This window comes from Siphateles boraxobius, unplaced genomic scaffold (assembly GCF_051911475.1).
Source record: "Siphateles boraxobius isolate OS27281-9 unplaced genomic scaffold, OSU_SipBor_1 207, whole genome shotgun sequence".
Taxonomy (NCBI): Eukaryota; Metazoa; Chordata; class Actinopteri; order Cypriniformes; family Leuciscidae; genus Siphateles; species Siphateles boraxobius.
Genome location: NW_027508819.1, coordinates 950,407 through 968,403, shown reverse-complemented (window position 1 = coordinate 968,403; position 17,997 = coordinate 950,407). Strand labels below are relative to the sequence as shown.

At 49.2% G+C, this 17,997-nt stretch overlaps 1 long non-coding RNA gene across 1 annotated transcript; it reads right to left on the bottom strand.

Annotated features, from left to right (window-relative positions):
• Window positions 1–17,103: 17,103 nt before the first annotated feature.
• Window positions 17,104–17,805, bottom strand: LOC143745564 (uncharacterized). Its single transcript, XR_013206020.1, has 3 exons — window positions 17,720–17,805; window positions 17,521–17,603; window positions 17,104–17,399 (listed from the first exon to the last, which is right to left on the bottom strand). It is a non-coding gene; the product is annotated as an uncharacterized LOC143745564 (long non-coding RNA).
• Window positions 17,806–17,997: the final 192 nt, after the last annotated feature.

Genomic DNA, 17,997 nt, shown 5'->3' with positions numbered 1-17,997 from the left:
CGTGCTGCTCCTGTACCGTATACACACCGCAACTACCACCGCATACACACTGCACACGGAGTATGTGTGAAAACACTGTAGTGCGTGCTGCTCCTGTACCGTATACACACCGCAACACACACCGCATACACACTGCACACGGAGTATGTGTGTAAACACTGTAGCGCGCGCTGCTACTGTACAGTATACACACCGCAACACACACCGTATACACACTGCACACGGAGTATGTGTGTAAACACTGTAGCGCGTGTTGCTCCTGTACCGTATACGCACTGCAACACGGAGTATGTGTGTAAACACTGTAGCGCGCGCTGCTCCTGTACCGTATACACACCGCAACACACACCGCATACACACTGCACACGGAGTATGTGTATAAACACTGCAGCGCGCGCTGCTCCTGTACCGTATACACACCGCAACACACACCGCATACACACTGCACACGGAGTATGTGTGTAAACACTGTAGCGCGCGCTGCTCCTGTACCGTATACACACCGCAACACACACCGCATACACACTGCACACGGAGTATGTGTGTAAACACTGTAGCGCGCGCTGCTCCTGTACCGTATACACACCGCAACACACACCGTATACACACTGCACACGGAGTATGTGTGAAAACACTGTACCCCGTGCTGCTCCTGTACCGTATACGCACTGCATACACACTGCACAGGGAGTATGTGTGAAAACACTGTGGCGCGTGCTGCTCCTGTACCGTATACACACCGCAACACACACCGCATACACACTGCACACGGAGTATGTGTGAAAACACTGTACCGCGTGCTGCTTCTGTACCGTATACGCACCGCAACACACACCGCATACACACTGCACACGTAGTATGTGTGAAAACACTGTATCGCGTGCTGCTCTTGTACCGTATACACACCGCAACACACACCGCATACACACTGCACACGGAGTATGTGTGAAAACACTGTAGCGCGTGCTGCTCCTGTACCGTATACGCACCGCAACACACACCGCATACACACTACACACGGAGTATGTGTGAAAACACTGTAGCGCGTGCTGCTCCTGTACCGTATACACACCGCAACACACACCGCATACACACTGCACACGTAGTATGTGTGAAAACACTGTATCGCGTGCTGCTCCTGTACCGTATATACACTGCACACGGAGTATGTGTGAAAACAATGTAGCGCGTGCTGCTCCTGTACCGTATACACATCGCAACACACACCGCATACACACTGCACACGGAGTGTGTGTGAAAACACTGTAGCGCGTGCTGCTCCTGTACCGTATACGCACCGCAACACACACCGCATACACACTGCACACGGAGTATGTGTGAAAACACTGTAGCGCGTGCTGCTCCTGTACCGTATACACACTGCACACGGAGTATGTGTGAAAACAATGTAGCGCGTGCTGCTCCTGTACCGTATACACACCGCAACACACACCGCATACACACTGCACACTGAGTATGTGTGAAAACACTGTAGCGCGTGCTGCTCCTGTACCGTATACACACTGCACACGGAGTATGTGTGAAAACACTGTAGCGCGTGCTGCTCCTGTACCGTATACACACTGCACACGGAGTATGTGTGAAAGCACTGTAGCGCGTGCTGCTCCTGTACCGTATACACACCGCAACACACACCGCATACACACTGCACACTGAGTATGTGTGAAAACACTGTAGCGCGTGCTGCTCCTGTACCGTATACACACTGCACACGGAGTATGTGTGAAAGCACTGTAGCGCGTGCTGCTCCTGTACCGTGTACAAACGGCAACACTCACCGCATACACACTGCACACGGAGTATGTGTGAAAACACTGTAGCGCGTGCTGCTCCTGTACCGTATACACACCGCAACACACACCGCATACACACTGCACACGGAGTATGTGTGAAAACACTGTAGTGCGTGCTGCTCCTGTACCGTATACACACCGCAACACACACCGCATACACACTGCACACGGAGTATGTGTGTAAACACTGTAGCGCGGGCTGCTCCTGTACCGTATACACACCGCAACACACACCGCATACACACTGCACACGGAGTATGTGTGAAAACACTGTGGCGCGTGCTGCTCCTGTACCGTATACACACCGCAACACACACCGCATACACACTGCACACGGAGTATGTGTGTAAACACTGTAGCGCGTGCTGCTCCTGTACCGTATACGCACTGCAACACGGACCGCATACACACTGCACACGGAGTATGTGTGAAAACACTGTACCGCGTGCTGCTCCTGTACCGTATACGCACCGCATACACACTGCACACGGAGTATGTGTGAAAACACTGTGGCGCGTGCTGCTCCTGTACCGTATACACACCGCAACACACACCGCATACACACTGCACACGGAGTATGTGTGAAAACACTGTAGCGCGTGCTGCTCCTGTACCGTATACACACCGCAACACGCACCGTATACACACTGCACACGGAGTATGTGTGAAAACACTGTAGCGCGTGCTGCTCCTGTACCGTATACACACCGCAACACGCACCGTATACACACTGCACACGGAGTATGTGTGTAAACACTGTAGCGCGTGCTGCTCCTGTACCGTATACGCACTGCAACACGGAGTATGTGTGTAAACACTGTAGCGCGCGCTGCTCCTGTACCGTATACACACCGCAACACACACCGCATACACACTGCACACGGAGTATGTGTATAAACACTGTAGCGCGCGCTGCTCCTGTACCGTATACACACCGCAACACACACCGCATACACACTGCACACGGAGTATGTGTGTAAACACTGTAGCGCGCGCTGCTCCTGTACCGTATACACACCGCAACACACACCGCATACACACTCCACACGGAGTATGTGTGTAAACACTGTAGCGCGCGCTGCTCCTGTACCGTATACACACCGCAACACACACCGTATAGACACTGCACACGGAGTATGTGTGAAAACACTGTGGCGCGTGCTGCTCCTGTACCGTATACACACTGCACACGGAGTATGTGTGAAAGCACTGTAGCGCGTGCTGCTCCTGTACCGTGTACAAACGGCAACACTCACCGCATACACACTGCACACGGAGTATGTGTGAAAACACTGTAGCGCGTGCTGCTCCTGTACCGTATACACACCGCAACACACACCGCATACACACTGCACACGGAGTATGTGTGAAAACACTGTAGTGCGTGCTGCTCCTGTACCGTATACACACCGCAACACACACCGCATACACACTGCACACGGAGTATGTGTGTAAACACTGTAGCGCGGGCTGCTCCTGTACCGTATACACACCGCAACACACACCGCATACACACTGCACACGGAGTATGTGTGAAAACACTGTGGCGCGTGCTGCTCCTGTACCGTATACACACCGCAACACACACCGCATACACACTGCACACGGAGTATGTGTGTAAACACTGTAGCGCGTGCTGCTCCTGTACCGTATACGCACTGCAACACGGACCGCATACACACTGCACACGGAGTATGTGTGAAAACACTGTACCGCGTGCTGCTCCTGTACCGTATACGCACCGCATACACACTGCACACGGAGTATGTGTGAAAACACTGTGGCGCGTGCTGCTCCTGTACCGTATACACACCGCAACACACACCGCATACACACTGCACACGGAGTATGTGTGAAAACACTGTAGCGCGTGCTGCTCCTGTACCGTATACACACCGCAACACGCACCGTATACACACTGCACACGGAGTATGTGTGAAAACACTGTAGCGCGTGCTGCTCCTGTACCGTGTACACACCGCAACACACACCGTATACACACTGCACACGGAGTATGTGTGTAAACACTGTAGCGCGTGCTGCTCCTGTACCGTATACGCACTGCAACACGGAGTATGTGTGTAAACACTGTAGCGCGCGCTGCTCCTGTACCGTATACACACCGCAACACACACCGCATACACACTGCACACGGAGTATGTGTATAAACACTGTAGCGCGCGCTGCTCCTGTACCGTATACACACCGCAACACACACCGCATACACACTGCTCACGGAGTATGTGTGTAAACACTGTAGCGCGCGCTGCTCCTGTACCGTATACACACCGCAACACACACCGCATACACACTGCACACGGAGTATGTGTGTAAACACTGTAGCGCGCGCTACTCCTGTACCGTATACACACCGCAACACACACCGTATACACACTGCACACGGAGTATGTGTGAAAACACTGTGGCGCGTGCTGCTCCTGTACCGTATACACACCGCAACACACACCGCATACACACTGCACACGGAGTATGTGTGAAAACACTGTACCGCGTGCTGCTTCTGTACCGTATACGCACCGCAACACACACCGCATACACACTGCACACGTAGTATGTGTGAAAACACTGTATCGCGTGCTGCTCTTTTACCGTATACACACCGCAACACACACCGCATACACACTGCACACGGAGTATGTGTGAAAACACTGTACCGCGTGCTGCTTCTGTACCGTATACGCACCGCAACACACACCGCATACACACTGCACACGTAGTATGTGTGAAAACACTGTACCGCGTGCTGCTTCTGTACCGTATACGCACCGCAACACACACCGCATACACACTGCACACGTAGTATGTGTGAAAACACTGTAGCGCGTGCTGCTCCTGTACCGTATACGCACCGCAACACACACCGCATACACACTACACACGGAGTATGTGTGAAAACACTGTAGCGCGTGCTGCTCCTGTACCGTATACACACCGCAACACACACCGCATACACACTGCACACGTAGTATGTGTGAAAACACTGTATCGCGTGCTGCTCCTGTACCGTATACACACCGCAACACACACTGCATACACACTGCACACGGAGTATGTGTGAAAACAATGTAGCGCGTGCTGCTCCTGTACCGTATACACATCACAACACACACCGCATACACACTGCACACGGAGTGTGTGTGAAAACACTGTAGCGCGTGCTGCTCCTGTACCGTATACGCACCGCAACACACACCGCATACACACTGCACACGGAGTATGTGTGAAAACAATGTAGCGCGTGCTGCTCCTGTACCGTATACACATCGCAACACACACCGCATACACACTGCACACGGAGTATGTGTGAAAACAATGTAGCGCGTGCTGCTCCTGTACCGTATACGCACCGCAACACACACCGCATACACACTGCACACGGAGTATGTGTGAAAACACTGTAGCGCGTGCTGCTCCTGTACCGTATACACACCGCAACACACACCGCATACACACTGCACACGGAGTATGTGTGAAAACAATGTAGCGCGTGCTGCTCCTGTACCGTATACACATCGCAACACACACCGCATACACACTGCACACGGAGTGTGTGTGAAAACACTGTAGCGCGTGCTGCTCCTGTACCGTATACGCACCGCAACACACACCGCATACACACTGCACACGGAGTATGTGTGAAAACACTGTAGCGCGTGCTGCTCCTGTACCGTATACACACTGCACACGGAGTATGTGTGAAAACAATGTAGCGCGTGCTGCTCCTGTACCGTATACACACCGCAACACACACCGCATACACACTGCACACTGAGTATGTGTGAAAACACTGTAGCGCGTGCTGCTCCTGTACCGTATACACACTGCACACGGAGTATGTGTGAAAACACTGTAGCGCGTGCTGCTCCTGTACCGTATACACACTGCACACGGAGTATGTGTGAAACCACTGTAGCGCGTGCTGCTCCTGTACCGTATACACACCGCAACACACACCGCATACACACTGCACACTGAGTATGTGTGAAAACACTGTAGCGCGTGCTGCTCCTGTACCGTATACACACTGCACACGGAGTATGTGTGAAAGCACTGTAGCGCGTGCTGCTCCTGTACCGTGTACAAACGGCAACACTCACCGCATACACACTGCACACGGAGTATGTGTGAAAACACTGTAGCGCGTGCTGCTCCTGTACCGTATACACACCGCAACACACACCGCATACACACTGCACACGGAGTATGTGTGAAAACACTGTAGTACGTGCTGCTCCTGTACCGTATACACACCGCAACACACACCGCATACACACTGCACACGGAGTATGTGTGTAAACACTGTAGCGCGGGCTGCTCCTGTACCGTATACACACCGCAACACACACCGCATACACACTGCACACGGAGTATGTGTGAAAACACTGTGGCGCGTGCTGCTCCTGTACCGTATACACACCGCAACACACACCGCATACACACTGCACACGGAGTATGTGTGTAAACACTGTAGCGCGTGCTGCTCCTGTACCGTATACGCACTGCAACACGGACCGCATACACACTGCACACGGAGTATGTGTGAAAACACTGTACCGCGTGCTGCTCCTGTACCGTATACGCACCGCATACACACTGCACACGGAGTATGTGTGAAAACACTGTGGCGCGTGCTGCTCCTGTACCGTATACACACCGCAACACACACCGCATACACACTGCACACGGAGTATGTGTGAAAACACTGTAGCGCGTGCTGCTCCTGTACCGTATACACACAGCAACACGCACCGTATACACACTGCACACGGAGTATGTGTGAAAACACTGTAGCGCGTGCTGCTCCTGTACCGTGTACACACCGCAACACACACCGCATACACACTGCACACGGAGTATGTGTGAAAACACTGTAGTGCGTGCTGCTCCTGTACCGTATACGCACCGCAACACACACCGCATACACACTGCACACGGAGTATGTGTGAAAACACTGTAGCGCGTGCTGCTCCTGTACCGTATACACACCGCAACACGGAGTATGTGTGAAAACACTGTAGCGCGTGCTGCTCCTGTACCGTATACACACCGCAACACGCTCCGCATACACACTGCACACGGAGTATGTGTGAAAACACTGTACCGCGTGCTGCTCCTGTACCGTATACACACCGCAACACGCACTGCATACACACTGCACACGGAGTATGTGTGAAAACACTTTACCGCGTGCTGCTCCTGTACCGTATACACACTGCACACGGAGTATGTGTGAAAACACTGTAGCGCGTGCTGCTCCTGTACCGTATACGCACCGCAACACACACCGCATACACACTGCACACGGAGTATGTGTGAAAACACTGTAGCGCGTGCTGCTCCTGTACCGTATACACAATGCACAAGGAGTATGTGTGAAAACAATGTAGCGCGTGCTGCTCCTGTACCGTATACACACCGCAACACACACCTTATACTCACTGCACACGGAGTATGTGTGTAAACACTGTAGCGCGCGCTGCTAATGTACCGTATACGCACCGCAACACGGACCGCATACACACTACACACGGAGTATGTGTGAAAACACTGTGGCGCGTGCTGCTCCTGTACCGTATACACACTGCACACGGAGTATGTGTGAAAACACTGTAGCGCGTGCTGCTCCTGTACCGTATACGCACCGCAACACGGACCGCATACACACTGCACAGGGAGTATGTGTGAAAACACAGTGGCGCGTGCTGCTCCTGTACCGTATACACACTGCACACGGAGTATGTGTGAAAACACTGTGGCGCGTGCTAGTCCTGTACCGTATACACACCGCAACACGCACCGCATACACACTGCACACGGAGTATGTGTGAAAACACTGTAGCGCGTGCTGCTCCTGTACCGTCGACACAACGCAACACACACCGCATACACACTGCACACGGAGTATGTGTGAAAACACTGTAGCGCGTGCTGCTCCTGTACCGTATACGCACCGCAACACACACCGCATACGCACTGCACACGGAGTATGTGTGAAAACACTGTAGCGCGTGCTGCTCCTGTACCGTATACGCACCGCAACACACACCGCATACGCACTGCACACGGAGTATGTGTGAAAACACTGTAGCGCGTGCTGCTCCTGTACCGTACACACACCGCAACACGCACCGTATACACACTGCACACGGAGTATGTGTGAAAACACTGTAATGCGTGCTGCTCCTGTACCGTGTACACACCGCAACACACACCGCATACACACTGCACACGGAGTATGTGTGAAAACACTGTAGTACGTGCTGCTCCTGTACCGTATACACACTGCACACGGAGTATGTGTGAAAACACCGTAGCGCGTGCTGCTCCTGTACCGTATACGCACCGCAACACACACCGCATACACACTGCACACGGAGTATGTGTGAAAACACTGTAGTGCGTGCTGCTCCTGTACCGTATACACACTGCACACGGAGTATGTGTGAAAACACTGTAGTGCGTGCTGCTCCTGTACCGTATACGCACCGCAACACACACCGCATACACACTGCACACGGAGTATGTGTGAAAACACTGTAGCGCGTGCTGCTCCTGTACCGTATACACACCGCAACACGCACCGCATACACACTGCACACGGAGTATGTGTTAAAACACTGTAGCGCGTGCTGCTCCTGTACCGTATACACACCGCAACACACACCGCATACACACTGCACACGGAGTATGTGTGAAAACACTGTAGCGCGCGCTGCTCCTGTACCGTATACGCACCGCAACACACACCGCATACACACTGCACACAGAGTATGTGTGAAAACACCGTAGCGCGTGCTGCTCCTGTACCGTATACGCAATGCAACACACACCGCATACACACTGCACACGGAGTATGTGTGAAAACACCGTCGCGCGTGCAGCTCCTGTACCGTATACGCACCGCAACACACACCGCATACACACTGCACACGGAGTATGTGTGAAAACACTGTAGTGCGTGCTGCTCCTGTACCGTATACGCACCGCAACACACACCGCATACACACTGTACACGGAGTATGTGTGAAAACACTGTAGCGCGTGCTGCTCCTGTACCGTATACACACCGCAACACGCACTGCATACACACTGCACACGGAGTATGTGTGAAAACACTGTACCGCGTGCTGCTCCTGTACCGTATACACACTGCACACGGAGTATGTGTGAAAACACTGTACCGCGTGGTGCTCCTGTACCGTATACACACTGCACAAGGAGTATGTGTGAAAACAATGTAGCGCGTGCTGCTCCTGTACCGTATACACACCGCAACACACACCTTATACTCACTGCACACGGAGTATGTGTGTAAACACTGTAGCGCGCGCTGCTAATGTACCGTATACGCACCGCAACACGGACCGCATACACACTGCACACGGAGTATGTGTGAAAACACTGTGGCGCGTGCTGCTCCTGTACCGTATACGCACCGCATACACACCGCATACACACTGCACACGGAGTATGTGTGAAAACACTGTACCGCGTGCTGCTCCTGTACCGTATACACACCGCAACACACACCGCATACACACTGCACAAGGAGTATGTGTAAAAACAATGTAGCGCGTGCTGCTCCTGTACCGTATACATACCGCAACACACACCTTATACTCACTGCACACGGAGTATGTGTGTAAACACTGTAGCGCGCGCTGCTAATGTACCGTATACGCACCGCAACACGGACCGCATACACACTGCACACGGAGTATGTGTGAAAACACTGTGGCGCGTGCTGCTCCTGTACCGCATACACACTGCACATGGAGTATGTGTGAAAACACTCTAGCGCGCGCTGCTCCTCTCCCGTATACGCACCGCATACACACTGCACACGGAGTATGTGTGAAAACACTGTGGCGCGTGCTAGTCCCGTACCGTATACACACCGCAACACGCACCGCATACACACTGCACACGGAGTATGTGTGAAAACACTGTAGCGCGTGCTGCTCCTGTACCGTATACGCACCGCAACACACACCGCATACACACTGCAGTTTCCACCTTTTTAAACAGTGATATACACTTTAATATATGTAGATTTAGTATTAATTTTTTTATAAATTTTTTTAAGTATTTAGTTGATTTTTAGAGCCCCCCACAGGTGTATGATTTTACTGCTTTCATGGGAGATCATCCTCTCTCTATGGGAGCTCAGCTCCCACTGGCTCCCACGTCATTCCCACCATGGCCATGAAATTGTTTTTTTTTTTTATTATTCAATATTTAAATATTATATGATTTCTAATTTGGATGTTTTAAGTAAAGGGTACTTCAGATATGAAACTAAAACTGCCAGTGCATGGCAGCAAGTCACTGTCTTAATAATTGAATTGAGGGATTCATTCATTCAACCGATTCGTTCAAACGGCTGATTCATTCGGGAAAGAAGCAAGTGATTCGTTCATTGAATCATTAAACTGATTCGTTCAAAACGCGGATTTCATTAAAAAAAAATCATCGCTGTCTAGGAGTGTAAATATAATCGATTTGTATCGATGCATCGATTATACAGCCGATGATTTGATGCGTCCGCTAGAGTATCGATTAATGTGTTTGTTTTGCCGCCTGTCTATTTTCAGCATCCGCTCATATGCGTACAAACGATTGTTGTTATGCACTGGGCTAACGTTAGTTAGTTACTGAACTAAACTGCTAGTGTGAAAGCACCCTCAGTCACTTAGTCTGGAAATTCCTAGCTAGCAGTTACTAGCGTAAACACATAGGCGCTAACGTGCACAGTAAGGTACTTCAGTTGGCTTACTTGAAACTCTAGGGTTCTTTCACACTGGCAGTTTATTTCGGAATGGGACACGGTTCACATGAAAAACCGCTAATGTGAACGCTGTCATGCGGACCCGGGTGCGCACTGGGGTCCCGAACCCGGGACTGCCTGGAGGAGGTGCGCTGAGTTCGGTTGCACTCGAACCGTGCCGCGGCTCGCGTGTGAATGTGAAAGCATCACGGACTCGGGTGCGCACTTGTTCAGGAAGTAAGTGACCTGCGCATACTTTTTAGCTGATTATGATGTATTTAGTTAAATAAAACACATGTAAGGGATGATAGTGTTGATAATTTACCTTGGATAAGAGCGAGAGTGAGTCTGCAGTGTATTCACACACACATAGCGCGTGGACTCAGGGCAACAAATTAATGGAAATCCACTGTCTCCTGCGTTTGTAATCAGCAGAAAGCCAAATGCGGCACACAGTAAACCGGTGTTGTTCACTCAGCTGTGCATAATAGCACCAAATTAATAGAAAACACAATATATTGCCCCCCATTATGTTTTCTAATTTGTCACGGTCGTTACTGTGTATTCATGTTCATCACATTATAGTGCAGTGTGCCCTTTAAGAGAGATGGTTACGTCACTCATGACGTGTACTATGTGTGATAACGTAGTTGGAGATGAGAGCATTGTAGATGCTAGATGTGCTCTACCCTATTCCTGTATACTTTATTTGTTAACTACGTTTTGTGACGCTAAGAAAGAGTAGCTCTCATGTATGAGAGGATTGCATTCCCTGTGCACTTATCATTAAATGTGCGTGATTCAGCCTTTTCAGCCTTCAAGCTCTTTCTTCCCTTGATTTCTCTCGAGTTATCCGGTCCAAGCATTACAAATTAGGAAGAACAACTCAACTCTACAGAATAACCTCTGTTTGCACATATATGTTAAACAGCGAGTAAACATACCATATACAACCTCGAACAGTTTGAGCCCCCGAAACTCTCGCTTTCCACGGTGGCCAACAAAATTGTACTTTCTTGATAGGGCGTGGTCTAAAAGGAAGGCCATCTTTCTTCTTATGGCTTCATCCACAATTCTCCCTTCAATATCTGCCACCACGCCATCCTAAGGAAAAACAAAATTATCATTATGGGGGAGACAACACAAAAAATGAACCTGAATAATCGCAAATACACTTCCTCCCAAATCGTGCGCCATAGGTTTATCGATGGCTATTTTACACCAGAAGTAGTAATCTATTGTGTGTATTGAGTCATACACTAGATACACAATACATACATACAATATACAACACATATACAGTACATACACTGACATTATGGATTCGGACGGCAATAAAATCTCGACTTACCCCTGTAAATGTTTAAAATACTGTAAATGTGCGTACAGTGTTACCAAATCCATCAAAAGGAATTACTAATTATTTGAAAAAGTATTTTAAAGTGTAACTATATTAGATATATTTTGTGCAGTTGTTTTTGAATTGGCACTAAATAAAGGAAAAAATAGCACAGGAATCCAAAGGGTTGCCGAGATGGTGTTAAAGCTTCTCAGATCTCATAATTCAGTGGAAACTAGTTGTTCTGTGACGAAATAGACATTTATTAAAGATTTATTTAAAATTAAACATCAAGAATGTAAATATTTGATTGAATGTGCACACTTTTAGAATAAAAGCTAAAATGGTCGCTGTATGGCGCTGTTCTGTGATCACAATATAAGTTAGACGGTAGCAGACACGATTAAACAGGCTTGTCTGATAATTAAACTCGAAAAAATTAATAAGTCCTGCTTTCATTTTGGGTGTTTAATGTGCACATCTTATAAAAAAATAAGAAATTGCTGCCATTGTGGGAGTTATATTGCAAAACAGTAGTACAATTTTTAAGCTGGAATCTCCAATCAACTTGTTATATAATACACACTTTGTGTATTATTTCGACTATTTTTGACTGACAAGAAGCCGGCGGCCGGAAACAACAACAGCCAAAATACGGTAAATCTTAAAACTGGCGTTTCCATCCTAATTATGCTTTTAAACAAAAGTTTGCCACGGGTAGATTCACAAAAAGGTTGCATTTTGGGAGAGTTACCCTTTAACAATTATAAGAAACTAAGAATGTTACTATAATCGTGTGCAGAGCGCCAGAATAAAACTTAGGTAAAGTTGGTTTTATCTTTGCATATTCGCACATTCACAGACTTCCGCATTCAATAACTCGTGAACTAAACGTTGTTGCTACACACAACCAGGTCCGGATTAAGAGGACTTTGGGCCCTGGGGCTATAGCAACAACAAGGGCCCCCTTTCATCTGATTGCCACGCCACAGTCTTCTACCGCAATAAATATTTTTTTATTGTTATTAAAGCTGCAGTCCGTAGCTTTACCTCTTTGTTGCCATCTCTGTTTGAAAACTGCAATTGCATCAACTTTACATGGGTTGTACATCGGCATGAAACAGCACGGATGAATCCAATGTTTTGAGGTGAGTGTGCGGCTGTTAATCACCGCTCCGGTGTGGATACGGGAATTCAGAATCACACATTATACTTTTTGGAAGTATGACCAATATTAGAATTTTCAACGGAAAATAACGCCTGAACAAGTAACATCCACTTTTGTTCTGATCAACTAAGGGGGGAAAAGGAGAGAGGGTAAAATCTTTGCGTGGCAGGGGGAGCTGTCACTCGACCTGTCACGGATATATGCGCCTGCCACTGCGTTATATGCGCCCGCCACTCGACAAGTCACAGATATATGTGACTGCCACTCTGTTATATGCGTCTGCCATTCGACCAGTCACAGATATATGCACCTGCCACTGCGTTATATGCGCCTGCCACTCGACCAGTCACAGATATATGCACCTGCTACTGCGTTATATGCGCCTGCCACTCGACCAGTCACAGATATATGCGCCTGCCACTCGACCAGTCACAGATATATGCGCCTGCCACTGCATTATATGCGCCCGCCACTCGACCAGTCACAGATATATGCGCCTGCCACTGCATTATATGCGCCTGCCACTCGACCAGTCAGATATATGCGCCTGCCACTCGACCAGTCACAGATATATGCGCCTGCCACTGCATTATATGCGACCGCCACTCGACCAGTCACAGATATATGCGCCTGCCACTGCATTTTATGCGCCTGCCACTCGACCAGTCACGGATATATGCGCCTGCCACTGCGTTATACGCGCCCGCCACTCGACCAGTCACAGATATATGCGCCTGCCACTGCATTATATGCGCCCGCCACTCGACCAGTCACAGATATATGCGCGTGCCACTGCGTTCTATGCGCCTGCCACTCGACCAGTCACAGATATATGTGCCTGCCACTGCATTATATGCGCCCGCCATTCGACCAGTCACAGATATATGCGCCTGCCACTCAATCAGACATGGATATATTTTGCCTGCCACTGCATTATATGCGCCCGCCACTCGACCAGTCACAGATATATGCGCCTGCCACTGCATTATATGCGCACGCCACTCGAACAGTCATAGATATATGCGCGTGCCACTGCGTTCTATGCGCCTGCCACTCGACCAGTCACAGATATGCGCCTGCCACTGCATTATATGCGCCCGCCATTCGACCAGTCACAGATATATGCGCCTGCCACTCGACCAGTCACGGATATATTTTGCCTGCCACTGCATTATATGCGCCCGCCACTCGACCAGTCACAGATATATGCGCCTGCCACTGCGTTATATGCGCCCGCCTCTCGACCAGTCACAGATATGCGCCTGCCACTTCATTATATGCGCCCGTCACTCGACCAGTCACAGATATATGCGCCTGCCACTGCATTATATAGGCCTGCCACTCGACCAGTCACAGATATATGCGCCTGCCACTGCATTATATGCGCCTGCCACTCGACCAGTCACAGATATATGCGCCTGCCACTGCGTTATATGCGCCCGCCTCTCGACCAGTCACAGATATGCGCCTGCCACTTCATTATATGCGCCCGCCACTCGACCAGTCACAGATATATGCGCCTGCCACTGCATTATATAGGCCTGCCACTCGACCAGTCACAGATATATGCGCCTGCCACTCGACCAGTCACAGATATATGCGCGTGCCACTGCGTTCTATGCGCCTGCCACTCGACCAGTCACAGATATGCGCCTGCCACTGCATTATATGCGCCCGCCATTCGACCAGTCACAGATATATGCGCCTGCCACTCGACCAGTCACGGATATATTTTGCCTGCCACTGCATTATATGCGCCCGCCACTCGACCAGTCACAGATATATGCGCCTGCCACTGCATTATATGCGCCCGCCACTCGACCAGCGACAGATATATGCGCCTGCCACTGCGTTATATGCGCCCGCCTCTCGACCAGTCACAGATATGCGCCTGCCACTTCATTATATGCGCCCGCCACTCGACCAGTCACAGATATATGCGCCTGCCACTGCATTATATAGGCCTGCCACTCGACCAGTCACAGATATATGCGCCTGCAACTCGACCAGTCACAGATATATGCGCCTGCCACTGCGTTATATGCGCCTGCCACTCGACCAGTCACAGATATGCGCCTGCCACTGGATTATATGCGCCCGCCACTCCACAAGTCACAGATATATGCGCCTGCCACTGCATTATATAGGCCTGCCACTCGACAAGTCACAGATATATGCGCCTGCCACTCGACCAGTCACAGATATATGCGCCTGCCACTGCATTATATGCGCCCGCCACTCGACCAGTCACAGATATATGCGCCTGCCACTGCATTATATGCGCCTGCCACTCGACCAGTCAGATATATGCGCCTGCCACTCGACCAGTCACAGATATATGCGCCTGCCACTGCGTTATATGCGCCCGCCTCTCGACCAGTCACAGATATGCGCCTGCCACTTCATTATATGCGCCCGCCACTCGACCAGTCACAGATATATAGGCCTGCCACTCGACCAGTCACAGATATATGCGCCTGCAACTCGACCAGTCACAGATATATGCGCCTGCCACTGCGTTATATGCGCCTGCCACTCGACTAGTCACAGATATGCGCCTGCCACTGGATTATATGCGCCCGCCACTCCACAAGTCACAGATATATGCGCCTGCCACTGCATTATATAGGCCTGCCACTCGACAAGTCACAGATATATGCGCCTGCCACTCGACCAGTCACAGATATATGCGCCTGCCACTGCGTTATATGCGCCTGCCACTCGACCAGTCACAGATATATGCGCCTGCCACTCGACCAGTCACAGATATATGCGCCTGCCACTGCGTTATATGCGCCTGCCACTCGACCAGTCACAGATATGCGCCTGCCACTGCATTATATGCGCCCGCCACTCGACCAGTCACAGATATGCGCCTGCCACTGCATTATATGCGCCCGCCACTCGACCAGTCACAGATATATGCGCCTGCCACTGCATTATATGCGCCCGCCACTCGACCAGTCACAAATATATGTGCCTGCCACTGCATTATATGCGCCTGCCACTCGACCAGTCACAGATATATGCGCCTGCCACTCGACCAGTCACGGATATATGGGCCTGCCACTCGACCAGTCACAGATATATGCGCCTGCCACTGCATTATATGCGCCCGCCACTCGACCAGTCACAAATATATGTGCCTGCCACTGCATTATATGCGCCTGCCACTCGACCAGTCACAGATATATGCGCCTGCCACTCGACCAGTCACGGATATATGGGCCTGCCACTGCGTTATATGCACCCGCCACTCGACCAGTCACAGATATATGCGCCTGCCACTGCATTATATGCACCTGCCACTCGACCAGTCACAGATATATGCGCCTGCCACTCGACCCGTAACGGATATATGTGCCTGCCACTGCGTTATATGCGCCTGCCACTCGACCAGTCACAGATATATGCGCCTGCCACTGCATTATATGCGCCCGCCTCTCGACCAGTCACAGATATGCGCCTGCCACTTCATTATATGCGCCCGCCACTCGACCAGTCACAGATATATGCGCCTGCCACTGCATTATATAGGCCTGCCACTCGACCAGTCACAGATATATGCGCCTGCCACTCGACCAGTCACAGATATATGCTCCAGCCACAAGATCTCTCACTGTTTATACCTGTATTTCTCATCTGATCTTATATTTCATTCGCTTTACCCGTATCGGAGCACGCTCGTGGATCTATCCGCCTGGGCTACTAGCGTCGCGCCAGCCACAATATCTCTTACTGTTTTAGCAGCTGTCATCCATTTTTTGGTGCAGGAGAACAAACTCCTTGTTACAGAACATGCCACAGTCAAGGTGAGCAAATTTAATATTTAAAAATCACATTGTTTTATGAAATATGGTTTAAAAACCTTTTTAAGTACTCGTTTGGTGAACCATTTATAAAGCTTTATAAACCATTTCTTTAAAAGTTTGTGTTATTCGAAAACATTAAAATAGCATTAGTAATTATTATTTGTATTCATTTATTGTATACAGGGCTCAGGTGCTTTTGGCAAAGAAAAAACACAGCACATCCAGCAAAAATATGACTGAAAGGTAGGTATTGAAAGTTGTAAAATAGTTATAAAATTCACCTCACATTGTGACATTGAACCAAACTCAAAAGGCTTGCTGTATTAAATAAGTAACTAATATTTAACAAACGTGACAAAGATAACAAGGAAGGGTGACAGAGAAAAGAAGTCCTGACAGTAGCACAATGTGTGTGGCACAGTCACATGAGGCATCCCGTTGTCCTCAAAACTAGTCAGGATCAAAATCTTTGGATATTCTGTAAAAATGATAAGAGTTTAATAATTTAAGGGTTTATAAAACATAGAATAGACAAAGCTATAGAGCAAATACTAAAATCAGGAAAAAGGGTACTAAAAATGCCTTTTTTACACACTTACGCCAACTGTCCCTTTGTTTGCAAAACCTTTTCTGCCTGGAACCTGTGGAAGCCCTCTGTTTTATTTAGGATTAATAGGATTACCTTTGAAAGACCAAGAAAGGAAAGAGAGGATGACCATTTACAATGCATTTCATTTGAATTACGATTAGGAATGACCCATGAAGCGAGTCATAGGTGAACAAAATTATCAAATTTACCTCAGGAGTTAATACTTCCAAAATGTTGGATGTATTGATTAACTCTTTCATGTCAATCTTTGTGACTTGTTGAGTTCTATCAATGACATTAGGCATTGCATTCAACGTTGTTACAGTATATTTGTTATATCTGAAGTGTAGCTTATTTCCAAATGCTAGTAAATAATTGTTTATACTTGCTGTTTTTCCTACAAAAATTACTTGATTGTTTATTATAAAATTGTTTTACCTGTTGTTCATCAAAAAAAGAAATCCTTTCATTAAGTTTTATCTTCAGC